Here is a 25,111-nt window from a genome sequence, read left to right as displayed (position 1 = left end):
GTTACACCTCCTGCAGGATCCCACTTTGTCCAAGTCCCACCCCATCTCCGTATCAGTGCAAATATGGGAATGTGAGACTTTGAAAAGTCTAAAAGAGATTTCATAGCAATCTCTATGTGCCCCTAAATTCCAGGGAACACAAGTCAAGCTTTCCAAGTGACTCTTGAAAACTCCCTCCTTTGAGCTGAGTACTAAGAACTCTTCTCTGCAGTCTCATGGCACATGAGGTGGAGGAATAGAATGCACATCACCTTCATCCTCAGTGGATTTGTCACCAACTCATACATAGTCTGGTGGTGGGTGATAGCTTATGGCTGACAGAAATGATTTCTCAATGTTTTAATGTGTTTTGAGAACATAGGGAGTACTTGACATCTATTGTGTAATTAATAGAGGCCTCAGCTGAACCTGATAGCATGCCAGACCTATTGGAATCAATAGGGATGGCACCATGTCTGAGAAGCTGACAAAGAGACCTGGAGCCAGAGAACAAGACATAGAATTTATTGAGGACTTATATACAGGGATGATGCAATGGCGGCAGGCTGGGCTGGACAACTGCTACCATAGGTAAAAAGCATGTAGTTTTTATTTTTTTTATATTTTAAAGACGGGGTTTCACCATGTTGCTCAGGCTGGTCTTGAACTCCCGACCTCAGGTGATCCACCCATCTTGGCCTCCAAAGTGCTTGGATTACAGGAGTAAGCCACCATGCCTGGCCAAAAGCATGTAGTTTATATAGCAATGTTCACTTAGTATCCTCCACCTAGCAACTTCCACATACCAACCTCCATTTAACTCCTGTATGGGCTGTGTTCCAAAGGATCAGCCAGGGGTTCAGATAACCTTCACAGATAAGGAGTGAATCTCTGGAGTGGGCACTCCCAGATTCCTTAACCTGGAACTCTGAACACACATTCTTCTTAGACCATAGGGTCATTCTCAGGGTGTGCTTAAGTTACTGCTGTCAGGTGTGTCTGCCATACACTTGCGAAGCTTTCCTACCAGATGTTTTAGCAGATCTGTTGGTCAATTTGCCTGCCATGCCTAATTCTCCCTTTTCATTTAACTCACAATCCTTAAATTTTTTTTTTTTTTGAGACGGAGTTTCGCTCTTGTTACCCAGGCTGGAGTGCACGATCTCGGCTAACCGCAACCTCCGCCTCCTGGGTTCAGGCAATTCTCCTGCCTCAGCCTCCTGAGTAGCTGGGATTATAGGCACGACCCACCATGCCCAGCTAATTTTTTGTATTTTTAGTAGAGACGGGGTTTCACCATGTTGACCAGGATGGTCTCGATGTCTCGACCTCGTGATCCACCCGCCTCGGCCTCCCAAAGTGCTGGGATTACAGGCTTGAGCCACCGCGCCCGGCCAATCCTTAAATATTATATAAAAGACTCTGTCCATGTCATCCCATTTCAAACTGAGCCATTGGGGGAAAAAAAAAAGACTAAGTGAATGAACTAGAGATGGACTCTTTCATAAAGTTTTTTTTGTTTGTTTCTTTTTGAGACGGAGTCTCTGGGCTGGAGTACAGTGGTGCCATCTTGGCCCACCGCAACCTCTGCCTCCTGGATTCAAGCAATTCTCCTGCCTCAGCCTCCTGTGTAGCTAGGACCACAGGTGTGCATCACTATGCCCAGCTAATTTTTCTATTTTTAGTAGAGATGGGGTTTCACCATGTTGGCCAGGCTGGTCTCAATCTCTTGACCTCATGATCTGCCTCCCTCGGGCTCCCAAAGTGCTGGGATTACAGGTGTCAGCCACCATGCCCGGCCTTTTTTTTTTTTTCCTTTTAATAGAGATGAGGTCTCACTATGTTACCCAGCTTGGTCTCAAACTCCTGGACTCAAGTGATTCTTCTGTCTCAGCCTAGCAAAATGTTTCGATTACAGGTGTGAGCCACTGGGCGTGGCCTAGAGATAGACTCTTGATCTTGGGGACCAATCCGAAAATTGGTCCAATTCTCTCCTGAAAATCTGAACTAAGACTCAGACTACAATAAGATGGTGATAGATGCTTGAACAGAAAGTCATTCAGAGTCAGGCCTGAGAGTCCTAATGGACAAACTAAGTAAACAGGAGAAGAAAGCACAAAGAGACTGGAAAATTTATAGCCAGAGAGAGATGGAGAGAGCAGTATAATTTATTTATTTATTTATTTTTTAGAGGTGGGGTTTCACCATACTGACCAGGCTGGTCTCAAACTCCTGACCTCATGATCCACCCACCTCGGCCTCCCAAAGTGCAGGGATTACAGGTGCAAGCCACTGTGCCCAGCCAGTATTATTATTTTTTTTAAAGATGGGGTTTCACCATGTTGGTCAGGCTAGTCTTGAACTCCCGACCTCAGGTGATCTGCCTGCCTTGGCCTCCAAAGTGCTTGGATTACAGGCGTGAGCCACTGCGCCCAGCTGAGAACAATATTGTTAATGTTCCAATTCCCAGCAGACATTCTGTATTTGTTTCTGCAAGATTCTCCTATGTCTTTTTTTTTTTTTTAAATAAGCTCTTTTTACTTGAGGTGGTTGAGTGAGAAATGCTTGTTCCTTGCAAATAAATGAGCAAACTAGAATAATAAATTTGTAAAAAATTATTTTTTTCTTTTCTGTCTTTATTTATTTATCTATCTATCTATCTTTTGAGACAGGGTCTTGCTCTGTCACTTGGGCTGGAGTGCAGTGGTGTGATCGTGGCTTACAGCAACCTTGAACTCTTGGCCTCAAGCAGTCCTCCCACCTCAGCCTCCCAAAGTGCTGAGATTACTGATGTGAGCCACTGTGTCCAGCCCACATGTTTTTGGAGTATTTTCTCTATTTCACGATTATATTGCAGTAGATGCCTTGAATTTAGGATAATACACTAATTTTTGGCTACTCAAAGTGGGGTCTGGGGTGCAGCAGTATAACGGTTATCATTGGGAGTGTGTTAGAAAGTCAGTCTTGGCCAGGCACGGTGGCTCACGCCTGTAATCCCAGCACTTTGGGAAGCTGAGGTGGGCGGATCACGTGGTCAAGAGATAGAGACCATCCTGGCCAACATGGTGAAACCCCCCTCTCTTAAAAAAAAAAAAAAAAAAAAGTCAGTCTTGGTGGGCTTGATGGCTCACGCCTTGTAATCCCAGCACTTTGGGAGGCTGAAGGAGGCGGAGTTTGGGCAACATGTCAAAACTCTGTCTCTGCTAAAAAAAAACCAAAACCAAACCAAAACAAAACAAAACAAAAACAGAAAGTTAACCAGGTGTGGTGGTGTAAGCCTGTAGTCTCGGCTACCCATGAGGCTGAAATGGGAGGATCACCTGAGCCTGGGGAGGTCGAGGATTCTGCAAGCTATGATTGTGTCACTGCACTCCAGCCTGGGCAACAGAGTGAGACTGTCTCTCTCTCTCTCTCTCTCTCTCTCTCTCTCCCTCTCCCTCCCTCTGTCACACACACACACACCACACACACACACACACACACACACACCCTGCAGAATCTCAGCCTGCATCCCATGCTGAAATAGAAACTGCATTTTTTTTTTTTTTTTGAGACGGAGTTTCGCTCTTGTTACCCAGGCTGGAGTGCAGTGGCGCGATCTCGGCTCACCGCAACCTCCGCCTCCTGGGTTCAGGCAATTCTCCTGCCTCAGCCTCCTAAGTAGCTGGGATTACAGACATGTGCCACCATGCCCAGCTAATGTTTTGTATTTTTAGTAGAGACGGGGTTTCACCATGTTGACCAGGATGATCTCGATCTCTTGACCTCGTGATCCACCCGCCTCGGCCTCCCAAAGTGCTGGGATTACAGGCTTGAGCCACCGTGCCCGGCCTAGAAACTGCATTTTAATAAGATCCCAGGTGATTTCAGATGCATGTGACAGTTTGAAAGACCCGGATGTAATCTACTATGTAATCTAAAATAGATTACACTGAATTATTTTTACATTTTTGGAGAGATGGGGTTTTGTTATTGCCCAGCTGGTCTCCAAACTCCTGGCCTCAAGTGATTTTCCCTCCTTAGCCTCCCAAAGCGCTGGGATTACAGGTGGGAGACACCACATCCAGTCAACTAGAATTTTAAATGTTTCTCATTGCTCTCAGAACAAGTCACAAGGCCCAGCCTGATATTTAGGCCAGAGTAAGATGGACCTTACCTACTTCTCCAATCTTTCCTATATTAACATCCTATTCCACCTAAATTGCTCGACTTAATTATTCTCCAAATATGCTAAGCAGCTTCGGGACCTATGCTCATGGTATTTGTCTGTGTGCTCAGTTTCCACATCTGTTTGCCTAACTTAGCTCACAGTGCTGTCTCATTCTCTAAACATCTATAGCTGTCCCAGTGCCATTTAAAAAAAATAAATAAATAGGCCGGGCACGGTGGCTCAAGCCTGTAATCCCAGCACTTTGGGAGGCCGAGGCGGGTGGATCACAAGGTCGAGAGATCGAGACCATCCTGGTCAACATGGTGAAACCCCGTCTCTACTAAAAATACAAAAAAAAAATTAGCTGGGCATGGTGGCGCGTGCCTGTAATCCCAGCTACTCAGGAGGCTGAGGCAGGAGAATTGCCTGAACCCAGGAGGCGGAGGTTGCGGTGAGCCGAGATCGTGCCATTGCACTCCAGCCTGGGTAACAAGAGCGAAACTCCGTCTCAAAAAAAAAAATAAAAAAAAAAATAAATAAATAAATAAAACCACGGGCCAGGCGCAGTGGCTTGCGCCTATAATCCAAGCACTTTGGAGGCCAAGGTGGGCGGATCACCTGAGGTTGGAATTCAAGACCAGCCTGACCAAAATGGTGAAACCCCATCTTTAAAAATTAAAAAAACAAACAAACAAAAAAACAAAAAAAACATGTAGTCCTGCCCACTTGTGAATGCCTATTGCAATACAGTGCATATATTACTTTTTTGATTCATTGGTTACATTCTTATTTATTAAATTTTTTTTAATTCAGAAGAGGCATGTTAATTCCTAAGGCTTCTAATTTCTCTGACCAAGCACGAGTTAAAGCCAAAGTAAAAGAAACTGGAAGTGTTGTGCTCACATGTCTTTGTTTGGATTTTCATCACACCCTAATAAGGGTGCAGTTATTTCAGTGACATTTGACTACGCATTATTATCCAAAGAATAGTTTTATATAAGTGAAAGTTCTAAAAATGAAAGTTCTAACAGACCTCTGTCCTAGTCTGTTTGTGCTGCAATTTATTTATTTATTTATTTATTTATTTTTTAAAGACGAGGTTTCATCATGTTGGTCAGGCTGGTTTTGAACTCCCGACTTCAGGTGATCCACTTGCCTTGGCCTCCAAAGTGCTTGGATTACAGGCGTGAGCCACCACACCCGGCCTATGCTGCTATTTAAAAACACCACAGGCCAGGTGCGGTGGCTCACACCTATAACCTCAGCACTTTGGGAGGCCGAGGTGGGTGGATCGTGAGGTCAAGAGATCGAGACCATCCTGGTCAACAAGGTGAAACACTGTCTCTACTAAAAATACAAAAATTAGCTGGGCGTGGTGGCACGCACCTGTAGTCCCAGCTACTCGGGAGGCGGAGGCAGGAGAATTGCTTAAACCCAGGAGGCAGAGGTTGCGGTGAGCCAAGATCCCGCCATTGCACTCCAGCCTGGGTGACAAGAGCAAAACCACAAACTGGGTAATTTATAAACAATAGAAATTTAGGTCTGCCAGTCCTGAAGGCTGAGAAGTCCAAGGTCAAGGCGCCTGCCTTCAGTGTCTTTTGAGAACCTTCTTGCTGATTCTCACATGGCAGAAGGGCTGAAAACTACAAACGGGAGCAAGCACTGTCCTCACGTGGCAGAGGAGCAAAAGCGAATGGACCCACTCCCTCACGACCTTCTGTAAGGGCCCTTATCCTATCCATGCAGGGCCTCACCTCTTTATACTATCACACTGGCCAGTAAGTTTCATTTTCCTTTTTTTTTTGAGACAGAGTCTCACTGTGTGCAGTGGCACCATCTCAGTTCACTGCAGCTTTTGCCACCTGGGTTTAAGCAATTCTCATGCCTCCTGAGTAGCTAGGATTACAGGCGTGCACCACCATGTCTGGCTAATTTCTGTATTTTTAGTAGAGATGGGGTTTCGCCATGTTGGCCAGGCTGGTCTTGAGCTCCTGACCTTAAGTGATCCACCCACCTCGGCCTCCCAAAGTGCTTGAATTTCATGTGGCCAGGCCATTAAGTTACAATATATGAATTTTGGGAAACGCATTCAGCCCATACCAATTTCTTTAAAATGCATTTCTGATATTATTGCATTCAATGTTATAGACAGTGCAGGAGTCAGTGGCTCTATAATTCTTCTTATGAAAAATAATATTCCTTTATCCCCATCTTGTATTATTGGTCCTTGATCTTTTGCTGAGTGAGAAAGTGTAGGCACCTCACATGCTACTGTATTAAGTGTACGTGGGTTTGGTAGTTAGGGGTAAGCACAAGGAGTAGCATTTATGAGTGAATATGTGTTTGTATTTGTTTTGTTTTTAAAATTTGTTTTCAAAACAGGGTCTTACTTTGTTGTCTTGGCTGGTTTTGAACTCCTAGCCTCAAGTGATCCTCCCTCTTTGGCCTCCCAAAGTGCTGAGATTACAGGTGTGAGTCATTGACCTAACCATTGCTCCTATTTGAAAGCACATCTTCACTCTCCCCTCCTTTAGATCTGAGCTACCCTCCTTTAGATCTACTGAACATCTACTGAGGAGATAATAGACCTGTACTGGAACCTAGCAGCCCAGAGCATGTTTTCTTGTGTATTGCAATAGCTAGGTAGCCATCTGCCTAGATGTAGAACAGTAGTTCTCAAACCTATGTAAGCATCAGTATCACCTGGAGGGTTGTCACTGAGCCCCCACCCCAGAGTTTCTGATTCAGCAGGTATGAAGTGGGTGGGGCCCAAGAATTTGTATTTCAGCCAAGTTCCCTTGTCATGCTGATGTTGCTGATTCAGGGACTTGAGAGCTGCTGGTATGGGTGGGAAAGAAATTATCAAAAGGGAAAAGAAGGCCGGGCGTGGTAGCTCACGCCTGTAGCCCAAACACTTTGGAGGCCAAGGCAGGCGGATCACCTGAGGTCAGGAGTTCAAGACCAGCCTGGCCAACATGGTGAAACCCCGTCTTTATTGAAATAAATAAATAAATAAATAAAAGGGAAAAGAAGAACCTAATGGGCCTTCTCTTCCCAGTTCTTACTGGAGTCGGGAAAAGCTGGGTTGAGAGGGCAATTAAAACAACAACAACAACAACAACAACAAAACAAAAAAAACCCTAATGAAACAAAAGTTTAAATCAGGCTCTTTTTGATGTCTTTTTTCTTTTGACAGTGTGAAAATTGCAATAATTCAAATAATTGTTGCAAGGTGAAGAGAATAAAAGGCACAGTTTAAAAAATGGGGGAGCTGGGTGTGGTGGCTCATGCTTGCAATCTCAGCACTTTGGGAGGTTGAGGTGGGAGAATCACTTGAGGTTATGAGTTTGAGAACAACCTGGGCAAAATAGCAGGACCCCTTCTCTACAAAAATAAATAGGTAAAAATAAAATACCGAATAGAACTGCTTATGGCTTTTGCTCTTTATATCAAGCATTTGCAAAATCCATCTCTGTCTGGGTAAACACTGTTAATTGAATTTAATTAGCTTATTTATTTTTTGAGACGGACTGTCACCCTGTTGCCCAGGCTGGAGTACCGTAGCACTGTACTCCAGCCTGGGCAACCTCCCAAAGTGCTGAGATTACAAGTCTTGGCTCACTGCAACCTCTGCTTCCCAGGTTAAAGTGATTCTTTTGTCTCAGCCTCCTGAGTAGCTGGGATTACAGGTGTGCACCACCACGTCTGACTAATTTTTGTATTTTTTAAAGAGGTGCAGTTTCACTATGTTGGCCAGGCTGGTCTCAAACTGCTGACCTCAGGTGATCCACCCACCTTGGCCTCTCAAAGTGCTGAGATTACAGGTGTGTGCCACCATGCCCAGCCTATGTTATTTTATTATCATTTTTTTTTTTTTTTTGGTGATAAGGCCTTGCTCGGTCACCCAGGTTGGAGTGCAGTGGCACAATCATGGCTCACTGCAACTTTGACCTCCTGGGCTCAAGCAATCCTCCCATCTCAACCTCCTCGGTAGCTGGGCTTATAGGTGCATGCCACCACACTTACCTAATTTTTAAAAATTTTTTTTGTAGAGATGGGGATCTCCCTATGTCACCCAGGCTGGTCTTGAGCTCCAATCCTCAAATTATCCTCCTGCCTCAGCTACTAAAAGAGTTGAGATTACAGGCATGAGCCACTGAACTTGGCCTTTAATTTTTTGATACACAGTCTCACTGTGTCACCAGGCTGGAGTGTAGTGGTGCAATCATGGTTCACTGCATGCTTGACCTCTTGGGCTCAAGTGATCTTCCTGCCTTAGCCTCCCTAGTAGTTTTGCCATACTGCCCAGGCTAATCTCAAACTCCTGGGCTCAAGCAATCCATCTGCCTCAGCCTCCCAAAGTGCTGAGATTATAGGCATGAGCCACCATTCTTGGCCCCTGTGCTTTTATTATTATTATTATCATCATCATCATCATTATTATTATTAGAGAGAGTCTTACTCCATCACCCAGGCTAGAGTGCAGTGGTGTGATCTTGGCTCACTGCAGCCTCTGCCTTCTGGGTTCAAGCGATTTTCCTGCCTCAACCTCCCAAGTAGTAGCTGGGATTACAGGCACGAACCATCACATCTGGCAAATTTTTGTATTTTTAGTAGAGATGGGGGTCTTACCACGTTGACCATGTTGGTCTCAAACTCTACCTTAGGTGATCCACCTGCCTTGGTCTTCCAAAGTGCGGGGATTACAGGCATGAACAGCTACACCTGGGCTTTTCTTTTTAATGATGCTTCTTAATCTGAATACAGCTGCTGCTGATTGAATGGTAAAAGTGTAATTGTGTTGTAATTGTTTTCCCTGTAGGGAAGAAAAGCATCAGTACAGGACTTTCTTTAAATGCGATTAAAAAATAATGCTCCTAAGCAAGATTTTAAAAGCCCTACCAGTGACTATAAAACAGTGGGTCAAAAGTTTGCTTTAAAAAAAGCCAAATATTACGTGGCTCATTAATTGCTGTCACATTGGAAGGCTATAAAGTTAGTGCAATTATCCCGTCATTACCTAAAAAAAAGGGTGGGCAAACTACTGACTGTGGGCCAAATATCCACAAACTGCTCCGGTAGATAAAATTATTGGAACACATCTAAACGCACTCATTTGAGTATTGTCAGTACAGCTGTGGTCTTGCAACAGCAGTGTTGCTTAGTTGTGAGAGAAACTATATGACCCACAATGCCTAAAATATTTATTACTTGAATCTATACAGAAAAAGTTTCCGAATCCCTGGCCTAAAATAGTTTTGGAGCTCTTATTTTATTTCTTGCTTAATTTTAGAAACATGGGAAGTTTTTTTGAATAGCACCTATGTTGCAAATTTTAAGATAGACTTGATTTTTCAGAAATGCCAATCGTCACTTGTGTTAAAGAAAGGTAAATAAGTTGGGTGATCACCTGTTCTAATCCTGTTTCATCCAAAATAAAATGTGGATGTGTTTAAAATGACTGCACTCATTTTATTATGAAGTTCTTAAAAGGCTCTGAAGCGGCAGGGCATGGTGGCTCACACCTGTAATCACAGCACTTTGGGAGGCTGGGGTGGGCAGATAACCTGAGGTCAGGAGTTCGAGACCAGCCTGGCCAACATGGAGAAACCCCGTCTCTACTAAAAATACAAAATTAGCTGAGTGTGGAGACACACACTTGTGATCCCAGCTACTCGGAAGGCTGAGGCAGGAGAATCACTTGAACCCGGAAGAAGGAGGTTGTGATGAGCTGAGATTGTGTCACTGCACTCCAGCCTGGGCAATAAGAGCAAAACTCTGTCTTAAAAACAACGAAACAAACAAAAAATGCTGTAGCACAAAAGTGGGGTTCCCAGAAATGTCTAAGCAACAGTAACATTGTTACATAAACCTATTTATTGCCTCCTCTGCATTGTTTTAAAGTTGATTCTGAATACAAATGTCCACATAATCTGAAATAACTGGACAAATAAATTGAGCATTATTTGGAGTCATGGAGTACAAAAAAAGTTGTATGAGGGAGCTTTTCATTTTACAACTGGATCGTACTGGTGTTAAACGCATAATCCTAAATTTAGTTGAACCATCTGGGCAACTCTTAATAAACAGTGAGAACAGACTGTTCTGTGAAGACAGGCACATTTTAAGTGCTGGGACAACATAAATGCTTTGGCCAGCCTCGAGCCAGTGAGCCAAGTAAAAAATACAAAAATGACCTCTAGAGAAATTTCTATCATCTTACCAGCAGTATTACTGAGCTAGCCGTACCCAACAATTTCCTATTTTGAAAATTTTCTAACCTATAGAAAAGTTGCAAGAATAACAGCTCATGTATTTGGCATCTTGATTCACCCATTTTGGATGTCTCGCCACATTTACTTCTTCCCCTCTCTCCTTCCCTCCCTCCCTTCTTTTCTTCCTACCCGCCTTCCTTTTTTCTTTTGTTAAATGATTTGAGAAGTGGTACATACCATGATCTCTTACCCCTGACAGGGTTCAGGATTCGCTACCCCAAAATAGGGTGCCTTATTATATTTAATATTTTGGGCTTTTATTTTGTTTTGAGACAGGGTCTCACTCTGTCACCGATGCTAGAGTGCAGTGGCGTGATCACGGCTCGCTGCAGTCTTGGAGTCCTGGGCTTAAGTGGTCCTCTTGCCTCAGCCTTCTGAGTATTTGGGAGCATAGGCCGGTGCCACCATGCTTGGCTACTTTCTTTTTTTTTTTTTAGTAGATATGGGGTCTCCCTATGTTGCACAGGGTGGTCTTGAATTCCTGGGCTTAATCAATCCTCCCACCTCAGCCTCCCAAATTGTTGGGATTACAGGCATGAGCTGCTGTGCCGGGCCCATATTTAATATTTCAAGCTGAAGGAATTTGAGAAGTAGGACTTCAAAAGGACTCTGACCATTCACTGAAGCAGGTTGTAGGACTCTAATGCAAGGGGTGCCCTCTCCATTCTCCTTGTCTCTGAAGATGGAGAGACTCCGTCCACGAGGAATCCGAATGGACGGGCCTCGCTGTTTCCCCCAGTTTATTTTCCTTAGCTCATTTTGTCCTATCTTATTTTTCACAACTTTCCAATCTTCATCAAACCTAGCATTAAAACCACAGGTATAACTGTTCAGCTCTGGTTTTCCTTATTAAGGCTCCCATATGACATAAAACTTCCATTAAATAAATTTGTATTCTTTTCTCTTATTAATCTGTCTTTTGTTTTTGAGACTCAGCCTAGACCAAAAAGGGTAGAAGAAAAAATATTTTTTCTTTCCTATAGCCAGCACGCACAGCCTCATAACCTTTCAAAGAGTTGCCATTAATTTCCAGGTTATTATGCTTTTTTTTGTTGATCATTTCATTTTGCATTGTATGTATGTGTATCTGTGTGTGGCGTGACCATGTATTTTATTCTTGAGCAATGACCCAGGAGTGGAATTGCTAGCTGTTATGGAAAGTATGTGTTTATAAGAAATTCCACATTAATTTTTTCTAAGAGAGCGGCTCTCCCTATGTTGTCCAGGCTAATCTCGAGCTCCTAAGCTCAAGCAGTCCTCCTGCCTCAGCCTCCTAAGTATCTGGGTTGAGAGTCAACCTGATTTTTAGAGCAATTGCATCGTTTTGTTTTCCTGTCAGTGTTTGAGAATTTCAGGTGCTTTACAGCTACAGAGTTTTCCAGTCTTTTACATTTTTACCATTTTAGTGTATTGCTAATAGTATTGCATTGTGACTTGATTTGCATTTGTCAGTGACTAAAGGGGTTGAGTATCTTTATGGGAGTACTGGATTTATACACCATTTTTGGGTATTGCATGTATTCAAAGGCTTGCCAAATTTTAAAATTAAACTTAAAGATTTTTTTTTCCTGGAAACATACAATCCTCCTAGATTAAACCAGGAAGAAATAGAAACTCTGAACAGACCAATAACAAGCAGCAAGTTTGAAATGGTAATAAAAAAATCGCCAACACAAAAAAGTCCAGGACCAGATGGATTCACAGCTGAATTCTACCAGGCATTCAAAGTAGAAATGGTACCAATTCTGTTGACACTGTTCCAAAAGATAAAGAGGGAATCCTTCCTAAATCATTCTACAAAGCCAGTATCACCCTAAAACCCAAACCAGGAAAGGACATAACAAAAAAAAAGAAAATACAGACCAATATTCCTGATGAACATAGATGCAAAAATCCAGGCCAAGTGCGGTGGCTCATGCCTTTAATCCCAGCACTTTGGAAAGCTGAGGTGGGTCGATTACCTGAGGTCAGGAGTTCGAGACCAGCCTGGCTAACATTGCAAAACCCCATCTCTACTAAAAACACACTAAAAATTAGCCGGGTGCTGTGACATGCACCTGTAGTCCCACCTACTTGGGAAGCTGAGGCAGGAGAATCACTTGAACCTGGGAGCCAGAGGTTGCAGTGAGCCAAGATCACGTCACTGTACTCAAGTCTGGGCAACAGATCAAGATTCTGTCTCAATCTGGGCATAGTGGCTCATGCCTGTAATCCCAGCACTTTGGGAGGCCGAGACAGGTGGATCACCTGAGGTCAGGAGTTTGAGACTAGCCTGGCCAACATGGCAAACCCCCGTCTCTACTAAAAATACAAAAGTTAGCCGGGTGTGGTGGCACGTGCCTGTAATCTCAGTTACTTAGGAGGCTGAGGCAGGAGAATCGATTGAACCTGGCAGGTGGAGATTGCAGTGAGCCAAGACTGTGCTACTGCACTACAGTGTGGGCAACAGAGCAAGACTCTGTCTTAAAAAAAAAAAAAAAGAAAAAAGAAAAAAAGAAAAAAAGGAAAAAAAGATAATCCATCACGATCAGGTGGGTTTTATATCAGGGATGTAGGGATGGTTTAACATACCCAAATCAATAAATGTGATATACCACATAAACAGAATTTAAAACAAAAATCACATGATCATCTTAATAGACAAAAAGCATTTGACGAAAGCATTTGACAAAATCCAGCATTCTGTTATGATTAAAACCCTCAGCAAAATCAGCATAGAAGGGACATATCTTTTTTTTTTTTTTTTGAGATGGAGTTTCGCTCTTGTTACCCAGGCTGGAGTGCAATGGCGCGATCTCGGCTCACCGCAACCTCCGCCTCCTGGGTTCAGGCAATTCTCCTGCCTCAGCCTCCTGAGTAGCTGGGATTACAGGCACGCGCCACCATGCCCAGCTAATTTTTTGTATTTTTAGTAGAGACGGGGTTTCACCATGTTGACCAGGTTGGTCTCGATCTCTTGACCTCGTGATCCACCCGCCTCGGCCTCCCAAAGTGCTGGGATTACAGGCTTGAGCCACCGCGCCTGGCTGGGACATATCTTAAGTTAATAAAAGCCATCTATGACAAACCCACAGCCAACATCATACCGAATGGGGAAAAGTTGAAAGCGTTCCCCATGAAAACGGGATCGAGACAAGGATGCCCACTTTCACCACTTCTATTCAACATAGTAAGGGAAGTCCTAGCCAGCAATCGGACAAGAGAAAGAATCAAGGGCATCCAGTTGGTAAAGAGGAAATCAAACTGTCGCTGTTTCCTGATAATATGATCATATACCTAGAAAACGCTAAAGACTCATCCAAAAAGCCCCTAGAACTGATAAATGAATTTGTAAAGCTTCAGAATACAAAAATTAATGTAAACAAATCAGTAGTACTGCTATACAGCAACGGCAACCAAGCTGAGAATGAAATCGATTACTCCATCCATTTTACAATAGCTGCAAAACAAAACAAAACAAAATCTTAGGAATATACCTAACCATGAAGGTGAAAGACCTCTGCAAGGTAAACTATAAAACACTGCTGAAAGAAACCAGGGATGACGTAAACGAATGGAAACACATCCCATACTCATGAATGGTTAGAATAAAGATTGTGAAAATGACCATACTGCCAAAAGCAATCTACAGCTTCAGTGCCATTCCCATCATTCTTTACAGAACTAGAAAAAACAATCCTAAAATTCATATGGAACCAAAAAAGAAACTGAATAGCCAAATCAAGACTAAGCAAAAAGAAGAAATCTGAAGGCATCATATTACTTGACTTCAAACTATACTATAAGCCTATAGTCACCAAAACAGCATAGTACTGGCATAAAAATAGGCACATAGACCAGTGGAACAGAATAGAGAACCCAGAAAGCCAAATACTTATAGCCAACTGATCTTCGACAAAGCAAACAAAAACACAAGTGGGGAAAGAACATCCTGTTAAAGGAATGGTGCTGGGATAATTGGCTAGATACATGTCAAAGAATGAAACTGGATTCTCGGCTGGGTGAGGTGGCTCACGCCTGTAATCCCAGCACTTTGGGAGGCTGAGGTGGCTGGATCCCCTGAGGTGAGAAGTTCAAGACCAGCCTGGCCAAAAGGGTGAAACCCCATCTCTAAAAATAAAAAAAATAATAAAAAAAAAAGAAACTGAACTCTCATCTCTTACCTTATACAAAAATCAACTCAAAATGGATCAAAAACTTAAATCTACAACCTGAGATCATAAAAATTCTGAAAGATAATATCAGAAAAAGCCTTCTAGACATCGGCTTAGACAAAACTTCATTTCTAAGAACCCAAAAGCAAATGCAACAAAAACAAAGATAAATAGGTGGGACTTAGTGAAACTAAAAAGCTTCTTCACTGGGAAAGAAATAATCAGCAGAGTAAACAGAAAACCCTGGCTGGGCGTGGTGGCTCACGCCTGTAATCCCAGCACTTCGGGAGGCTAAGGAGGGCAGGTCGCCTGAGGTCAAGAATTTGAGACCAGCCTGGGCAACATGGTGAAACCCCATCTCTACTAAAAATAGAAAAATCAGCTGGGCATGGTGGCAGATGCCTGTAGTCCCAGCTATTCCGGAGGCTAAGGCCGGAGAATCACTTGAACCCAGGAGGCAGAGGTTGCTGTGAGCTGAGGTTGTGCCACTGCACTTAGCCTGAGCAACAAAGTGACAGTCTCAAAACAAAACAAACAAAAAAAAAAACAGACAACCCACAGAGTGGGAGAAAATCTTTGCAAACTATGCAGCAAAGCACTAATCTGGCAAAGCACTATGTCCAGAATCTACAAGGAACTCAAATTAGCAAGGAAAAAAAAAAAATCCCATCAATAAGTGGGCTAAGAATATGAATAGACAATTCTCAAAAGAAGATATAGAAATGGCCAACAAACATATTTAAAAAATGCTCAACATCACTAATTATCAGAGAAATGCTCATCAAAACCATAATATGATACCTACAACAAGGACCATAATTTAAAAATCAAAAAATAATAGATGTTGGCATGGATGTGGTGAAAAGGGAACACTTTCACACTGCTGATGGGAATATAAATCAGCACCAGCACCATGGAAAACAGTGTGGAGATTCATTAAAGAACTAAAAGTAGACCTAGCATTTGATCCAGCAATCCCATTGCTGGTATCTACCCAGAGGAAAAGAAGTCATTATATGAAAAAGACACTTGCACATGCTTGTTTATAGCAGCACAGTTTGCAATTGCAAAAATATGAAACCGGTCCAAATGCCCATCGATCAATGATCGGAGACCATTATTCTAAGAGAAGTAACTCAGGAATGGAAAAGCAAACATCGTATGTTCTCACTTAAAAGTGGGAGCTAAGTTATAAGGACGCAAAAGCATAAGAATGATACAGTGGACTTTAGGGACTTGGAGGGAATGGAGCAAGGGACAAAAGACTACACATTGGGTACAGTGTACACTGCTAGGGTGACGGGTGCACCAAAATCTCAGAAATCAGCACTAATGAACATATCCATGTAACCAAACACCATCTGTTCTCCAAAAAAAAAACAGTTTTAGGTTTACTGAAAAATTGCCCAGAGAGTAGAGCGAGTTCACATATATCCTGCAGCCAGTTTCCTCTATTATTAGCATTAGCATTGTCGGAGCTCAGAACACATTGTCCTGAAACAGGATAGTTTGAAAACTGAGAAGACAGCAGAAGCAGGAGGGTCTCCTTGACCTTCTTTGGTGTCTTTCTCCCCTAAAGCAGGCCATAAAAACTTAGAATTTCCTTCACTCTTTTTCTCCCCTGAAGCAGACCATAAAAACCTGGAAGGTCACTCTCTGGCCTTTTCCCTCCTTTCCTCCTATGAAGGCCCTCATGTAACAGGTGTCCTGCCTTATACCCGGATGGAAGAAATACCACACAGGGATGCCAAGGAGAAACTGAAAAAACAAGCGTAGTTCCCCCCGGTTTATTACCATTTCATCATACCTGTTTGTCTTCCAATCATACGTCTGACTATTCATAAAAATACAGTTTTTCCTGGGTCTTTTCATTTCTGAAAGCTCGCATGTCATGTACAACTTTGGTTAAATAATTTTGTTATGCTTTTCTCTTGTTAATCTGTCTTTTGTTACAGAGGTCTCAGATAAAAACCCTGCAGTGGGTGAGGAAATCTGTTTTTCCCTATATCTTGGTATATTTGTTATAATTAATGAACCAATATTGATACTTTATTATGAATAAAAGTCCATACTTTATTCAGATTTTTTATGTTTTGCCTAATATTCTTTTTCTGTTTCAGAATCCCATCTAGGATACTAGATTATATTTAGTCATCATGTTTCTTTCTGTCTTTTTCTTTTTCTGGCTTTTTTTGAAATGGAGTCTCACACTGTTGTCCAGGCTGGAGTGCAGTGGCATGATATTGGCTCACTGCAACTTCCACCTCCCAGGTTCAAGTGATTCTCCTGCCTCAGCCTCCCAAGTATTTGGGATTACAGGTCCCCACCACCTCAGTAGGCTAATTTTTGTATTTTTAGTAGAGATGGGGTTTCACCATGTTGGCCAGGCTGGTCTCAAACTCCTGACCTCAGATGATTTGCCTACCTCAGCCTCCCAAAGTGCTGAGATTACAGGCATGTGCTACCGGGCCTGGCCTCAGTCATTATGTTTCTTTGGGCTACTCTTGGCTGTGGCAGTTTATTAGACTTTTCTTGTTTTTAATGACCTTGACAGCTTTGAAAACTTCTCATCAGATATTTTGTAGAATGTTCTTCAACTGGAATTTGTCTAATGTTTTTCTTTTTCTTTTTTTTTTTTTTTTGAGACGGAGTTTCGCTCTTGTTACCCAGGCTGGAGTGCAATGGCGCGATCTTGGCTCACCGCAACCTCCGCCTCCTGGGTTCAGGCAATTCTCCTGCCTCAGCCTCCTGAGTAGCTGGGATTACAGGCACGCGCCACCATGCCCAGCTAAAATGTTTTTCTTATTATTAGACTGGGTTTATGGGTTAGGGGGTAGAGAATGTTGGGGCTCAGAAACCAATACCCCCAAATATGGCATTCTTACACGCTGAATGGAAGAAAAAACCTCAAGATCTCTCTGACCTTCCCCCCAATCCCTAATCCCCCTCAGCCCCTGGCTCTCAATCTTTTTTTTGTTTGTTTGTTTTTATTTATTTATTTGTATTTTTATTATACTTTAAGTTCTGGGTTACATGTACAGAACATGCATGTTTGTTACATAGGTATACATGTGCCATGGTGGTTTGTTGCATCCATCACTCCATCATCTACATTAGGTATTTCTCCTAATGGTATCCCTCCCCTAACCCCCTATCCCTCAACAGGCCCCAGTGTGTGATGTTCCCTCTCTGTGTCCATGTAGTCTCATTGTTCAACTCCCACTTATGAGTGAGAACATGCAGTGTTTGGTTTTCTGGTCCTGTGTTAGTTTGCTGAGAATGATGGTTTCTAACTTCATCCATGTCCCTGCAAAAAACATGAACTCATCCTTCTTTATGGCTGTGTAGTATTCCATGATGTATATGTGCCACATTTTCTTTATCCAGTCTATTATTGATGGGCATTTTGGTTGGTTCCAAGTCTTTGGTATTGTGAACAGTGCTGCAATAAACATATGTGTGCATGTATCTTCTTAGTAGAATGATTTATAATCCTTTGGGTATATACCTACTAATGGGATTGCTGGGTCAAACGGTATTTCTGGTTCTAGATCCTTGAGGAATCGCCACACTGTCTTCCACAATGGTAGAACTAATTTACACTTTCACCAACAGTAAAAGATTATTCCTATTTCTCCACATCCTCTCCAGCATTTGTTGTTTCCTGACTTTTTAATGATTGCCATTCTAACTGGCGGGTGTGAAATGGTATCTCCCTGTGGTTTTGATTTGCATTTCTCTGATGACCAGTTCAATCTTTTTTTCTCTCTGTAAGCACAGTATGATATTCTCTGAAGTTCCCTTATCTACTTAAACTCTGGACCCACCAAAGAAGAAAACAGTTACTTCTGGTCCCTTCTCTGAGTTTTTATTAACTGAACTCAAATCACAGGAAGAAATACTGAAGTCTGTCAACGCTGCTGGGTGGACAGACTTTTGCCACAAACGACTGTCTTCTCAGCAGATCCAATAGACTTTGTCCCAGGCCATTTTATGTTCTTCAGTCCCATTGACTTCCCCTAGAAATAATTTACTTACTCTCCTCTAATCATCCACTCTTCCCCATCTCCCTTCCCCTAAAAAGAAGGGCATATAACCATCTGTAATTCATTGCATAGTTGGGAGACACTGCGTAGTTTTTCTCTGCACATGCTAATAAATTCGTACACCATTTCCCCTGTTAATCTGGCTGGGAACAGTGGTTTAATTCTGTAATCCCAGCACTTTGGGAGCCAGTGGCTAGTGGATCACTTGAGCCCAACACTTTGAGACCACCTTTGCAAGACAGCGAGAGTCTGTATCAAAAAAAAAAAAAAAAAAAAAAAAAAAGATAGTGAGACTTCAACTCTATAAAATATTTTTAAAAAAATTAGCCAGGTATGGTGGTGCTTGCCTGTGATCCCAGCTACTCAGGAGGCTGAGGTAGGAGCATGGATTGAGCCTGGTAAGTTGAGGCTGCAGTAAGCCAGGATCATACCACTATACTCTAGCCTAGGTGACGGAGGGAAACCCCGTCTCAAAAAAAGAAAAAATCTGCCTCTTATCAGTTGATTTTTCAGTGAACCTTCAGAAGGTGAAGGGGAAGTTTTCCCTTCACTCCTACAAAGACCACAGAGGTGAAGTAATATTTTCATCACACATAACAAGGGTACATGCTGTGGGCATGACTTCTCACTGTCAATGTTCACCTTGACAACCTACCTAACTAAGGTTCATATTTGCCAGCTTTCTTATATTTTATTTTATTTTATTTATTTTTTTGAGATGGAGTCTCACTCTGTCACCAGACCAGGCTGGAGAGGAGTGGCGTGATCTCGGCTCACTGTAAACTCCACCTACTGGGTTCAAGTGATTCTTCAGCTTCAGCCTCCTGAGTAGCTAGCACTACAGGCACATGCCACCACACCTGGCTAATTTTTCATTTTCAGTGGAGATGGGGTTTCACCATCTTGGTCAGACCGGTCTCTAACTCCTGACCAGAGATGATCTACCTGCCTTGGCCTCTCAAAGTGCTGGGATTACAGGCATGAGCCACTGTGCCCAGCCACATTTTACTTTCTTTTTTTTTCAGTCCAGAGGTTTTATATATATATATATATATATATATATATATATATATATATATATGCATGAATTCATAGGGAAGAGGTTCCAGCAGCTCAGGCTCCTTCCCACTGGTTCTCACCCAGTGTCTTCTCTGGGTGAAGCTGGCTGGTGCTTTAGTTGAAACTAGGTACCTTTCTTTTTAGCTTCCTTCTTTTTTTGATCATTTTCCTTCACGTGTTTCTGGAAGCTATCTTGGCTCATGGAGGGTATAATGGACTCAGTGCCCACATTAATTCTCTTGGCAGGAATCTTGCCCTTGTTTGTTTACAGCAATGCCAACAGCATGCTAGGAACATTGTAGACTCTTCCAGTTTTGCCACGGTAGCACTTGTGGGGCATTCCTTTTTTAACAGTGACTATTCCCTTGATGTCTACAGTATCACCTTTCTTATAGACTTGTTCCCAGAACCAAGCAGGGTCCGACTGCATTTTCTCAAGGCCCACCAATAACGAGAAGCAGACAGACTAGGAAGGAAGGGAATTTATTACTGTAACCAGATACAGGGAGAAGGCTGGAGATAATTCCACCAGACCAACTCAAAGTGCTACAATTTCCTTTTTTCTTTTTTTTAGAAGTGCAGTCTTGCTCTATTGCCAGGCTGGAGTGTAGTGGCACGATCTTGGCTCACTGCAACCTCCGCCTCCTGGGTTCAAGCGATTCTCCTGCCTCAGCTTACCAAGTAGCTGGGACTACAGGTACACACCACCACGCTCACCTAATTTTTTTTTTTTTTGTATTTTTAGTAGACATGGGGTCTCACCATGTTGGCCAGGATAGTCTCGTTCTCTTGACCTTGTGATCTACCTGCCTTGGCCTCCCAAAGTGCTGGGATTACAAGCATGAGCCACTGTACCTGGCCTATAATTTTCTTAGTGCTTATGTAGGTCGAGGTTATGAACCTAAGTGCAGTACAGCATTCACCTAAGTCTATCGGTAACTAATTTTATTTCAACTAGAAAGTCAGAGGCAAAAAATGCTTCCTAGGTCCGATTAAGCTGTGAGGGTCCCAGTACCTTCAAGGCCTTTCTTCTGTGGTATACTGGAGTGATTATTTCTGTCTTATCTCCTTCACAGCTTGATTGGAAGAGCTGCCTTAGACTCTCCAATGAATCTTTTCAAACAGCTGCCTCTGTTATCTTGACTTGTCTCAGATTCTGTCGACTCTAGATGGGTCCTGGCATTAGGAATGTGAGAGTGTCTCTATTATTTTGGTTTGCTCCCATGCAAGGCTCCTGCTGATGATATGCTTCATTTCTAGCTTTGATGTCTGGGCATTGATTTCCCTAGGTTTAATTATTTGCTTAATGTTACAGCAGCACTGTAGAAATCCAGTCTGTGTAACTGCAGTGCTATGCAGGCCTGTCTGTGCAACCGTCAGGGACAATTGGTCTGACACATATTTGCATATACAAAGCTAAAGGAACAACTCAATGTTTTCTTTTTCTTTTTTCTTTTTTTTTTTTGAGACGGAGTTTCGCTCTTGTTACCCAGGCTGGAGTGCAATGGCGTGATCTCAGCTCACCGCAACCTCCGCCTCCTGGGTTCAGGCAATTCTCCTGCCTCAGCCTCCTGAGTAGCTGGGATTACAGGCACACGCCACCATGCCCAGCTGATTTTTTGTATTTTTAGTAGAGACGGGGTTTCACCATGTTGACCAGGATGGTCTCGATCTCTTGACCTCGTGATCCACCCGCCTCGGCCTCCAAAGTGCTGGGATTACAGGCTTGAGCCACCGCGCCCGGCAAACTCAATGTTTTCTAAGAGGCCTAGAGAACATCTATTGTGTGCCTCTCCTCTTTCTGTTTGTGCTCATTATTTTGGCAAATTACTAGAAGATGGCAGTTCCACCCAAAAGGCCATTTTATTATTTTCAAAATAAGTGTTTGTTCTTTCTTTTCTTTCTTTCGTTTTCTTTCTCTTTTTCTCTCTTTCTTTCTCTATCTCTTCTTTCTTTTCTTTTCTTTCTTTCTTTTTTTTCGCTTCAAAAAGCTTTATTTCCATTTGGTCCAAGGCTTGTTAGGGTAGTTAGAAAGTTGCCTAACGGCTGCAGGGAGAGGCTTAGGGAGAAGCCGTGTTACTTTACAAGGGCCCATTCAGAAGTCTCTGGGCTCAACAGACTCTTTCTTACTCCTTCTTGAGAGTGAGGGTTTCGAAGAGATACTCGCCCAGCCCAGCCTGCGGCGCGGCCAGCCTGGGAGGTCGATCAGTCGTTCCCCCATCTTCCTGATGAGTTTCACTTCCTCATCTAGGAAGTGATGCTCCGGAAGGTCACAGGAATGGGGGTCCGTGCGGGTCCCAGGACATGAAGATGCAAAAGGGCCTGGTTCCGATTTTTCTTCAGGGCCATGGCGGCTTCCACGGCGGCTTCCACGGCGTCCAGGGTTTTACCCCACTCATCTTGAGCTGGCTTCTTGATGTCCTGGAAGAGAGCGCGGCCGCCACGCTGGTTTGGCATCTTCAGGAGACGCTCACAGTCCTCGCGCTTCTCCTCGGCCCATTCACGGAAGAAGGGGCTCGTGCCTCCCAGACCCACATCATCGGGGTCGAAACAGAAGCCCAGAGAGAGACTGGGGCGGGAGGCCTGCGGGCACACACGGCCCGGCGGGGGACGGCTGCCTTCACCGCGGGGGACTGATTCTGACCAATCTGGGAGCTCATGGTTGGTCTGCAAGAAGGAGCTAACCACAAAAACGTGCCAGAAGGTGACAGAAGCAGGAGACGGCCGAGAAGATGGTCCCTGGTCCTGGAGGCTCCACGTGGAGAGGAAACGGGAGGGCGGTAGGAGGCTGGAGGAAAGAGGCCCGGGATCGGTTCCGTCCGAACACTGTTCAAGCCGGAGACAGATCCGCAGGACCGCGGAACTGCCATTATTTTATATATATATATATATATATATATATATATATATATATATACATACATTTCCAAAATTACGTTTCTAAAAAAATAACTGAACTTTAGTGCCCCCAGCCTCATTGTTTTCCTTTCCCAAAGTTTCCTTCAGTAGAAATATGAACAAGTTCACCTAAATCAGTTATTGAAGCTCTCCAACTTCCTTTTCCTTCTCATGATGAATGTCAAGTCTGTGCCAATCATTGTGTGCTGTGACAGTGACCACAACATACTCTATGCCCTTAAGAAACTCATCCCCTAGGAAGTGGCCAAAGCAGTCAGGGGCTCAGACACAGTGTGACATGCTATAATAGAGGAAGTTCAGCAGGTCACGTCTCATTGGTGTCAGGGAAGGCTTGCTGGAGGAAGGCACTTCTAAGCTGGGACCTGAATGAGAAGGAGTTACCCAGATGAAGCTAGAAAGAGGGTAAGAAAGAGTTCCAGGCAGAGAAAGTGGCTTCCACAAAGACTAGTGAGAGAAACCATTGTATGTACTGTGCTGCCTATTCAGGTAGTTTAGGAGGAGTGAAGCCCAAGGCAAACTGATCCGTGCGAACAAAGAAAAGTAGCTCAGAGCAGTCTGAGCTTTGTGAGGTCTGCAAAAAAAAAAAAAAAAAAAAAAAAAAAAAAACAAAAAAACAAAACAAAAAAAAACAAAAAAAACAAACTCTTAGAGATGTGAGAATGGGAGACAGAGTCTTGCTTTGTTTCCCTCAGTACAGTGTAATAAAGGCTCACTGCAGCCTTGACCTCCCAGGCACAAGCGATCTTTCGACTTCAGCATCCCAAGTACTTGGGACCTCAGGTATGTGCCACCATGCCTGGATAATTTTTATTTATTTATTTATTTATTTGGTAGAGACAGGGTCCCACTGTGTTGTCCAGGTTTGTCTCAAACTCCTGGGCTCAAGTGAACTTCCTGTCTCAGCCTCCCAGTGAGTTCAGATTACTGGTGTGAATAAACGTGCCTGGCCTATCCATACATTTCTATATGAATTTCCTTTTAGGAGAGTAAGGGATTGGGAAGATGATGAAAATTATGTGTTATATTAGGTTTTGCCTAATGGGTGAGAACCACTGGTGTAGACCATGCTGAGGACAAGCAGGACCCCTGAAAACGTTCGAGTAGGGGAGTGACATGGTTAGACCTGCATTTTGGGAAGATCACTCTGGCTGTCCTGTGGAGAACAGATTGTAAGGAGCCAACCAAGGTAGCAAGAAGACCAGCTGGATGGCTGTTGCAGTAATCAAGGTGAGAAATGATGGTGGCCTGAAGTAAGGTGTCAGTAATAGAAATAAAGAACATAATGATTTTTTCTCCCTAGACTATCTAAAGAGTTAGCTTTGCTTTTCCCAGAAGAATATGCTGTTAAGACCAAATGAATCATAATATTTCAGACATCATGAAAGATAATGGGGAAATACAGTTTTGTGTTGCGTAATGACATTTTGATCAATGATAGACCAAATATGATAGTGGTTCCATAAGGCTGTACTAGTAGTGTTACAGCTTTTTAAGAATTTGTCTGGCAGGCTTTCCAGTTTTTGCTGGCAAGACCAGAATAAAAGACTTCCAGCACTTTGGGAGGCCAAGGTGGGCAGATCACTTGATGTTAGGAGTTCAAGACCAGCATGGCCAACATGGTGAAATCCCATCTCTACTAAAAATACAAAAATTAGCCAGGCATGGTGGTGGGCACCTGTAATCCCAGCTACTCAGGAGGCTGAGGCAGGAGAACTGCTTGAACCCAGAAGGTGAGGTTGCAGTGAGCTGGGATCACGCCACTGCCTTCCAGCTTGGGCAACAGAGTGAGACTCCATCTCAAAAAAATAATAAAAGACTATTAATATTGCATTTTTATTGTACCTTTTCTATATTTAGTTATGTCTAGATACATGAATACTTACCACTGTGTTACGGTTGCCTACAATATTTAGTATAGTACTATGCTGTATAGGTTTGTAACCAAGGAGCAATAAGCTCTACCATATCGCCTGGGTGTGTAGTAGGAAATACTATGTAAGTTTGTGTAAGTGCAGTCTAAGATGTTTGCACTACAATGAAACTGCTCAGCAATGCATTTCTCAGAACATATTCTCAATGTTAAGTGACACATGATAGTATGTTTACAAAAGGGATATTTCCCATATTTCTCAAATCATATCAGTAGGGTAATGGTTAAGAGCCTAGACTCTGGTTTGAGTCCTCACAGTCTTGACATTTAAGAGCTCCAGTCTTGGGCAAATCACTTAATTTCTCTAGGCCCCAGTTTCTTTTTCATCAAAATGGGGATTTCAACTGTTGCTACTATGTTGTAATTTCATGAGGATAGATATTCACTTTATCTGCTTTTTAGACCAGCCCTGACGCTAGCTAGAGACAATTTCAAAAGCAAATTGTTCCGTTATCTTTTGAGTATGGGTATTGAATTTATACTCAGCCATCTACATGATCACAGTTTGACCCATTTGTGACAAATTTCAAACAATTCTAAGATTAGAATGGCTGCCTATATTTTGAAGTTATAGAAGAGAGTGAACTTATCTGTTGGCA

The 25,111-nt window shown here is 43.0% G+C and overlaps 1 non-coding gene and 1 pseudogene across 1 annotated transcript; one reads left to right on the top strand and one right to left on the bottom strand.

Annotated features, from left to right (window-relative positions):
• Positions 1 to 21,789: 21,789 nt before the first annotated feature.
• On the bottom strand, positions 21,790 to 22,323 carry LOC101040527 (ferritin light chain pseudogene; annotated as a pseudogene).
• Positions 22,324 to 24,056: 1,733 nt separating this feature from the next.
• On the top strand, positions 24,057 to 24,118 carry LOC120362206 (U7 small nuclear RNA). Its single transcript, XR_005578169.1, has one exon. It is a non-coding gene; the product is annotated as a U7 small nuclear RNA (small nuclear RNA).
• The last annotated feature ends 993 nt before the right edge of the window (positions 24,119 to 25,111 follow it).

This window comes from Saimiri boliviensis, chromosome 1 (genome assembly GCF_048565385.1).
Source record: "Saimiri boliviensis isolate mSaiBol1 chromosome 1, mSaiBol1.pri, whole genome shotgun sequence".
Classification (NCBI taxonomy): Eukaryota; Metazoa; Chordata; class Mammalia; order Primates; family Cebidae; genus Saimiri; species Saimiri boliviensis.
The sequence above is the reverse complement of the archived record's forward strand: the minus strand, read 5'-3'. Positions and strand labels throughout refer to the sequence as shown.